The sequence below is a fragment of the Montipora capricornis genome, chromosome 14, assembly GCF_036669925.1.
Source record: "Montipora capricornis isolate CH-2021 chromosome 14, ASM3666992v2, whole genome shotgun sequence".
Lineage (NCBI taxonomy): Eukaryota > Metazoa > Cnidaria > Anthozoa > Scleractinia > Acroporidae > Montipora > Montipora capricornis.
In genome coordinates this window covers 11,695,305-11,704,967 of record NC_090896.1, presented here as the reverse complement: position 1 = coordinate 11,704,967, position 9,663 = coordinate 11,695,305, and the positions used below count along the sequence as shown (strand labels likewise).

Sequence of the window (9,663 nt, the reverse complement as noted above, 5' to 3'; positions counted from 1 at the left end):
CAAACCAAAAGGATGTCGTTTCAACGGGACACTGAAAAACGCTGATTGCAGACTGTACAGATCGTCTGTAAAATGAAAATTTGGTTAGCCTGAATTAGGCCTAAATAACATTCTAATTCAGTTAGCCTAATTATTAGGCCTAAATAACATTCAGGTTAGCCTGTTTACGGGTTAGCTCTCAGTAATGTTGAGTGTACACCATATTTTACCCCTTGTCTGCATGGTCTACACATTCTGTAGTCTGGCGTTTCAACAGTATGAAAGAGCAAAAAGATAGGATGCAATTATTTCATACAGTGTTTTTGAAGCCCGAGTGTTTTGATGGTTGTGGAAACGAATCGCAACCTTTTTCCCAAGTTCACTAAGGGAGAACTTACTACGAGGACAACTTGGCAGGAGAATAAAAAGGAGGAAGGCATAACCCCTGCTCTTTCGTTTCTTTGGTTTTTTTAGCTTCTCTGCCGACATGTTTCGGTGTTAAAGCGTTGTTTGCAGCAAGTTAAGACGAGGTCTAATAAACATTGAGATATCTTAATGGTCACCATTGACTTTTCCTTAAAGACATCATGTTGGCCAAGGGGTTTTGCTGATTTTGCGTGAAATTTTAGCGAAAATGCCTAAGTTGAATACCTGTTTTTACGTAGTTTAAAATATTCCGGGGAGGTCATCTATTTCAGCTAAAAAAGAACTTTCTAAACGCATTTTAAAATGACTGGGTAAGTTTTTGACTTTCAAGAAACAGTGTACTAAACACATACATTTGAACTGCAGAAATGAAACAAGTTAAGTTTTAAGGACGTTCGCGCCAATTGTTTCTGCGCATCCTTACTGCGCACGCAAATGCACACGCCACGTCATACACGAGCGCGCGCGCTAAGTAATAAAATGAGAAATGACAGGGCAAAAGGCCATTGATACAGCTTTGCCTGGATTTAACGGTCTTGGACGTTCGGTGACCCCTATTTTTCTTTCCAGAAACGGATTTTATTTACAATTATCTCCACCTTGTCCAAAAATGAACAAAAAATCAATGTGGGAGTTCAAAAAATTTCAAGATTTCTGCTCACAGGACATCAAATCTTGCCATCTTTCGGCTGCAAGGCGAGTGAAACTGTGGTCGCTAAATGCGAACTTGATCTTTAAGGAACCTCACCAGTTGACTAAATTCACTTAATAAGTCCACTTAAACAATATTTGGCAGAGATGATTTCACTTCAAAGATTTAATTGCAATGTATTTGGGTTTACAGACACTGGCCTTATTCGCTAACGAAGCCCGATTTTGTCACATTTTGGGTGTTTTTCAGGGCATGTTCTCTCCAAAACGAAGTCGGTGACCATCATCATCTTACAGTGGTAAAAGTTTCAGAAAAAAATCAATGTTGAAAAATTTTCGCGCGAACGTCCTTAAGATCATCGCAGTTGTGAACGCTACTTTAGCCGTAATGGAAGGAAAGGTTGGACAATTCAGGCTTGAACAGGATTCGAACTACATGACCACTGCGATACCGGTGCAGAGCTCTACCAATTGAGCTATGAAGCGAACTGGGAGCTGGCCGTTTAAAATGATCAGGGACAACACCTACAAGTAAGACCACTTATCTTTCTTAATTGTTTTATTTCCTGAGTAGTAAGAAGTTTTACAGCATTGCCTTAGATGAACCATTTGTATATTGTATATGTATGGTTTTTCAAAGTTTACAAAGAATTATAATTTCAATTCGCAATTGGTCACGGATGGCATGGGCCCATAAAAGGCCTCTTGACTCTCTTAGCGAGCTAAAGCTTTTTGCAATGATTATACAATCCTTTTTTACCAAAAAGCAAAAGCAAAAGCAAAAGCAAAATCATAATATTGGTATTTCTGAAGCGCATGAGTCATAACTGACTTACCGGTACAATGCTCTTCCATTTAGTACAGCAAGCGTTTCTAACTTTAACTTATGTCTCTTGTTTCAAGTCCACAGTTAAAAATCCAGTTTATAGGGTTGATTTCATATGATAATTATTATGATTTCTCCATGCGACCATATTTGGTGCTTTTGTCTACAGCGCCCTTATTAGCTTCTGTTTTTCCTTTGATCTTAACATCCTTTACACAATCCTCTTTTACTTAAAAAGCAAAATCAAAATGATAGCATAGTGATTTCTAAGCTGCACTAGTCGTAACTGACATACTGTTATTCTCTCTTCTTATGTCTCTTGTTTCGATATCACACCTTTGAGGGTACATTTCAAAGCAAACTTTTACTTCTCTCTTACTTGCCATATTTTCAGCTGTTTCAATTGAGTAAGATGTGCCTTGGGTCCTTCGAACACCGCGCTAATGATTATCTCCACATTTTAATAGGTGTAAAACATAAAATGTGGTCCTACAAGAGCATTTCAAAGGACAAAGAAGACCAATGATGTAAGTTTTGTTCTGGAAAAAAAAACACCCCGATGCAGGGAGGATGAAAATTGTTTATATTTTCTGAAGTTTTCTTTGGCACAATACTTGGTTTACCTAAAGCACACTACAATTTAATCCCAGTGGGTTATTTGGAGTTAGACACCGTTTCCAAGATAGAATTGTTCAGACATGCATGGGACCGAGGACTTGGCTTCAAACTCTGAAATTATGTCTAACTACTATGTATGTTGTATGATACTTTTAAGATTTATCTATGCTATCGTGTCTATTGCTTTTGTTAACAAAAGCACTAAAATCCTTTTGAAATTTAGCCTTTGTCTTTTCCCTTTATCTTCGCCTCCTTTGCATAGGTGGCTCCAGCATACCCTGTGCTCGCCCTTTGGACCTTTTCTTTACACTCTGCTTTTGGTACTTTGACTTTTTCAGCCTCTCCCACACTGGGCGTTTCAGCCGTCTCAACATCTTCCTGTTGCTGCGTATTAAGTGCCTCACAAAGGTAAGCCACATCTGCATGAATCGGATGAGCACTTGCGGTTTCTCCATCTGTTGTTGATGTCATTTTTGTAACGTCTTGTTCCCCTTTAATCAAATCTGCCTTATCCACCAGTTTAGGAATACCATCCTCTGCCACTTCACCACCACTTGCATTAGGGACCTCAATAGCATCCTTATCTACTGGCTTTTCTGTATTAAGTTTCCCTGCATCTCTTTCTTCAATACCTGTCACGTTGGTCATATCAACAGCTGTATGCATACACGGTTTGTCAGCCACAACTATGTTGTCTACTTCAGTTAATTTAACAACTTTTGGTCCCTCGTTTTTAGTCGTTATGCCCTTTGCTACTTCACATTCCAATTTGAGGACACTTGCATCTTCTTCTATCACTGCCAGTTTTGATGCTTTCAGTCCATCAGCACCTTGCACAGCTCCCTCCCTGTGTGCTTGTCGGTAGTTTTCTTGAGATTAGTTTTCTCCTCCGGCCAAGTCCCACACCCTGTGGAATGACATCTTAGTCCTCGTACCCTTTCTTGTTTTTTCCACTTCTGCACGTTTTGTTTTCGCCGCTTTAGTTTCTTCTGCCCTCGCTTCCAGTACAATCATTTCACCACCTGGCGGTTTCTCCTTTGTGGTTGCTCTTGCATCTTTAACATCTGATACTTCTCTCTCAAGGTCGATTTCTGCTTGTTCGTTCCTCGCATGTTGTTCATCTTCTTTCTCCACTTTCAAATCTAAGTTAGTGGTTAAAAAAAAAAAATCTACGTGTGTTACTAGCTCAAAAACCAAATGCTAAGAATGCTAACGCTAAAAGGAAACTATCAAATAGCTCACTTGGGAAAAAACGGGTACTTCACATCGAATTCAAATTTATCTCCGTTCACAGAGATACTGGCATTTATTGCTTGCCTCAGTAACAGTTTTTCTTCTGGTCATATCTTTAATAGCATTTTCCACAATTGATAAAAAATAGATCGTAATGCCTTACTACAAAGCGTTACGGGATTGAAATTCGGACAAACAAAAATGTCTTTTTCTTGTCCGCATGCTAATCCCATAATGGTTTGGGCACTAAATCGTGACGTCAAGTGCATAGAGTGTTATTCTTTACTTCCCCATAAGAATTATTCCAACAAAATAATTAAAAATAAAGGCTATCATTCTACCGGCGTTATACATGCGCGAACAATAAGCCTCATTTACAATGTGCACCCTCCAGTCGCGTTGCTCGGTGCTTCGATGCCGAGCCGAAATAATGACAGAATCGTAAGCCAACCTTCATTCGTCTTTGGTTGGATAAAGATGTTTAAAGATTCTCTCTTTAAATTCAAGGGAAAGCCGAAAATAACATGTGGCTTTCATAATCACGTTTACCTGATTCCAAGAATACGCCATCAGCTCTCTCTTGCTCTGTAGTCAATAGAAAAATAACAGGAAAATAAATACGACAATGTTAAAAATTAATTTTCAGCAACTTAAAAGAGATTTTGCCATGGATCTTGGATATTTTACTGCCTTGTGATGGGCCCTAAAACTTAAATCAAGCAAACAAAGTATGCGCTGTTTGACCCACAATCGAGTTCGTTTGAGGCCTTGGTCCAGCTTGGCAACAACACCAGAAACTGCATCTATTCAGCCTCCACATATTACAGAGTTAGCAGCCTAAAACTGAATTCGAAAGAGAGCGGAAATGACTCTCAAGGCCCTCAGGGTTATCACTCAGTCCTTACAAATATCTACATACGTTTTGCTGAAAAGTATTCTGGATACTTGATATTCGATTATCTGAATTCATGTTTTAACACATTTGTTACACTGAAATTCCTCTAGGGAGCATTTTACTCTCCCACAACAGTGCATCCTTTCACGTAAGATACTGGCTTATTTTTTTATTAAGTAAAGCTATGAAAATATATTATTAAGGCTTCACTCATTTCACTTACAAGACCACCTGACACAAGTCAGAAATGCTTCTTTGCAAATCGCGCCTTTTATGTGAAGTTAAGATTCATTTTGTTGGAAAGGTAGAGCTTGCATTTTCAGCATTTCTAAATCTTCTCAATATATTTAATCTCTTAAAGCAAAGAAAACTGTTGACGTTATTATCACTTATCTGCCTTGGTTATATCGTTATTGTTGCAGATCATAATGTTACCCTTGTCATCTTCAGATTCCGCATTGTCCTGTTCTTCCTGTTCTTGTTCGTCTTCTGCAACCGGGTCACAGCAGTCAATATCAACATCTTTCAAGGGAAATTAGGATTATTTTATTTATTTTTTATTATTTTCCTCAACTGTGCTTATTTCAAGGAGCATGTATCCTTAAATTCATTGAAAGATAAAATGAAATCGACAGATAACCTGAGGAAATAGAACAACAATTAAAAGACATGTTTCGACAAACGTATGCCATCTTCACTTTTGAATGAGTTGTGCAATTCGAATTTATACTTATTTGTGGAAAAATACAAAGGTTAAATTGATACGTTCCTCGCATACTTACAAAAACAAAGTAAATGAATTGTCTAAGATAGTTAGTTCTTATCGCGACTAAGCCGTTAAAAAAGATCGTTGTAATTTAAAAGTGAATAACCAAGGAGATTAAACTGAAAGAGAAGTTGTTGCTGTTGTTGAAGAGTATGTTGTGCCATTTGATATGCAAAGCTTCCTTTATTTTAGTTTTAGAACGCAAGTTGGCTGAGTCTAAGACTTTGAAACATTCAGTTGAACAGAGTCTCGACAAGTTTTTGATGTTGCGAGATGACCTGTCCGAAACAAAATGCTCACGTACGCGAGTGGAGATATAACGAACGGTTTTGTCAAGGCAAGTGACATTACATCCAACACAAGTAAATTTACAAACTACGTGCGAGCGGAGATCCTGTGGCACAAAATTTTTCACAATGAACAACTATGTTACCTTAAAAGTAGAAAAAAAAAACAACAACAACAAAAACAACCTAATGCCAATATAAGTGCAAGATTTTTTTGTGTTACTTTCTAAAAAATTCCAATATTAGGGAATTGTTGGAAAAAAAAAACCATGCTAGTTTTAGTATTTTTCTTTAAGGTGATTCTCATGTTTTGCACTGCGTAACCCTACTGCGCAGAATTTCTTGCGTCATTGGCGCGAACATTAGCGCGCGCACATTGATAAAATGGCGGATTTTCATTCACGACAGCTCAATCTGTCAAGGAATGGCTATTTTCTCCTGACCGAGCACGTTGACCCCCCTTTTTTAATGGTGTTATATACTCGTAATAGGTACACGGAAAACATATTTTAAGAAGAAAAAAAGTTGGACAGTAGGAGTTGTAATATTTATATATAAATGACGTGAAACTGCATTTGGAGTCAGACGTTGAGTGTGACGTGATAATATAGCAGTCCAATTTGCTTACAGTTCTTTGCGAGATCGAGCAATTTGAATTCACTTTACTGAAAGATTTTAGCCCGGACAAACAAGGAGACTCAAGTTTCAGCAATATTCAATAGCTTTTGCTCTATAAGAACAATTTTTCTGGTTGATCAAGTTTTGAACGATTCTCGCGTAATTCGGCATGTAATTCCCCAATGATTTTATTAGTCGTCCAACATGGGAAACAGTTTTTTTGTAACACTGTGACGAGTTATTGAATGTCTTTATGTGTTGTTAATATATTTGTGTAATTAGTCTAGTCGTAAGTATCATGTAATACTGACCCCACTTGTAATTCAGAATATGCAATAAGCGGAAATAAACAAATCTATCTATCCATCCATCCATTCAACCAGCCAGGCAACCAGCCATCCATCCATCCACTCGATGATATGGCTGACTCTGATGGGCTACTTAACCTATCAGGCTATACACTCATACGTAGAGGTAGAAAGAGATAGTTTGGTGCTGGAGTCTGTCTTTATTTACGTGACTTAATAATATTTCGGCGAGTGTTTGATCTTGAGGATACAAATCTTGAAATGATGGCTCTTGAAATTAAAAAAACCAAGAACAAACATTGTAGAAAGTTTGATTCACTCTGGAATTTATCCCCTGTCAAGGAGTAATCATGACTTTATAGATGCGGTCAGAAAGATTGGTATCCCAAGGGAAGAGCCGAGATTCATCAAGGCAAGAAATTTTAGGCATTTCAATGAAAGCAAATTCCGATGCGATTTCAAAGTCGCGAACTGGCCGTCTATTGTAATTTCTCTAACGTTAATGCAGCTTGGTCGGCATGGAAAATGTTTTTTTTAGTGTCCTTGATAAACACGTACCTTGTCTTAATTTGAGTGAAAAGCAAGCCACGTTTAAACGTAATTGGTTGAAAAGGAAAGCTTTCTCCGCGGGCGAATGGAGGTTTTGAAAATGTTGAAGGGTTGATCGCAGGCGGTTTCTCACCCATTCTCCTCGGCCCCTTTCCCCTTGCGTTCTTGTCTGACCTCGGTCCAGGCTTTCGCGCCGCCATATTCAAAACAATCGCGCGAAACTCAACTCTGGTGGAAAGAAGCGTCTAAAATTCGCCGAACCACTTGCTACGCAAGCTACATCTCTGCTGACTTGGTCAAATGTCTTTGTGAGGTCTATGAAAGCAATGAAGAGAGGGTGCTCTTCTTCTCGGCTCTTTTCTTTGAGCTGCCTGACTGAGAAGATGATATCCACTGTAGAGCGATTGGAGCAGAAGCTGCATTTAGAACTGGGTTGCACTCCTTCAGAAAACTGCTCTAGGTGACAGTGGGCTTGCCAGCGGTGCCGATTCGGGAGATGCGACAGTAGCTATAACAATCGCTGCAGTTTCTCTTGTTCTTGTACAGGGTCGTGGTGGTAGGGTCACTCATGTCTTAGGAAACAGTTACTTGTTCCGAAAATTTGCACAGCGGCTGCTGGAGTGCACTAAGCAGCTTGTCACTTCCACATAAGAACACTTCAGCTAGTATGTCATGTCGCCCTGGTGCCTTGCGCAGGTCTACCAATTGAAACTAATTACTATCCCAAAGATATTATAAAGAAGGCAATTTATATTTTTAAGATTGCCATTGCACGTAGGGAGCAGATAAATTAGTGAAACCAGTTGTTCGTTTGCGCGCCACTTTACAATATTGTCACTCAACGTTGCATTTTTGATGGGCACTTTCCTCCGAGCAAGTTGTAGGTTCAAGTCCAATTTTATGCCTAGAACTGTAATTACATTGTGGACCATCTCCATAGTCGTTTTGGAACTTTATAGTTTGTAAGGCCCTTTAAATGGATTTGAAATGATTAATTACATACAAGAACGTTTACGTGGGGAATCCAGTATTGGCGAACGGAGTTTTCGCGGAAAACCATTTGCGCTTAATGCAAAGAAAACGTGGAGGTGTTGAATTGATATTTCAACCCCCTTACAGTCCTGAATTAAATTCTCGAGAGTTTTGTTTTTGGTCGGTGAAGGTGTATTTCAGACGACACGAACAGTTTTTAATTTATTTCACAGAACTTGCAATAATTCACGGTTTGCAAGCAATCACGCCGGCGATACATTGTGGATTTTTTAAATTTAAAAATCACTTTTTTTTCACAGTTTCACGAATCCTACCCAATGTAGAGTTCAAGGTTGTTTTGGACGGGTACAAATACCTGACTCTGGGAAGATAAACAACGGGCAGCAAGTTTAAATTAGAACTTGCAATTTCTTCGGAGCAAACTGCCAATCAAAGCACCAACCGTGCGTCACAAAATTGCAAAGTGGCGCGCAAATGAGCAACCGGTTTCACTGTAAAATGAAATCTTTCTCTAAAAAGGACCATCAAATTTCTTGGGTCCGGTAGACTCATCATGCCACAGAACTCTGGTTCCCTCCTCCAACGCTCATTAGACATCAACGTTAGCGCTCAAATTTGAAACATCGACTCCCACTTCCAACATTCTACAGAGAAGCACTTCCCAACAAAGATTAGAAATCGTTTGGTACGATTGTAAGTCTAATGAATCACGCTCATACTGTCAGCAAAACACTGAATTCTGGAGGTCCCAGGTAATCTCACTTGTCAGCGTTTGGTCCATTCTCGCTGAAATTACTGCTGCACACAACTCCAAATTACTTGGATCATCATTTGCCGGATTGCGGCTAGTCTGGATTTCCCCAACAGGAGCAGACTATATCTTCCCTTTGAGATTCACCAGGAAAAAAGGTAGCAGAGCATAGGCTGTGAGTAAGGCAACAGGAAGGTGCCTGGGGGTCTCTCAACAGACAGGGAACCAAGGTCAAGATCAAGATTTTTCACCCCTCTCACTTTCAAGTGCAGTCTCCAACACTTCACGGTTATTACTTATCCACTTCGTTAACCAAAAGTCTCCTGCAGACGACATAAATCATGCACAATATCCGCAGCTTTCTCAACAATATCTACAGAGGTTAGACAATCACCTCTACCAGGAAGTTCTTTCTTTAACCCTTTGCCACATGGAGTTGGGCAAAACTAGCACAACGTGGTCCCCAGATACTGCGAAACAGGTAAACAGTCATCCTATGGACTTCTACCTTCTCAGTTTGGTTGCCATCTTTCTACCAAAGAAAGCGAATAGTATGGTGATCCTTTGATTCCTTGAACATCCCCCATTAGAACGGTCGGACCTTCACGAAAACGTAATGGAACTTTCACACGTTTGCTCGTCAACTTGGGGCCCTGCAAATCTTCCGTGTTGGGGAAAGTGCTAGCAAACTCCGCACTACAGTCAAACACAATACACGTCCTCCCCAGCTTGTTTATATTCAAAACGTTGTGATGGAGATGGT

At 39.4% G+C, this 9,663-nt stretch overlaps 1 pseudogene; it reads right to left on the bottom strand.

The window, feature by feature from the left end:
• Nucleotides 1–3,372: 3,372 nt before the first annotated feature.
• LOC138031381 (G-protein coupled receptor GRL101-like) overlaps nt 3,373–9,663 on the bottom strand; it is a 39,097-nt pseudogene continuing 32,806 nt past the window's right edge.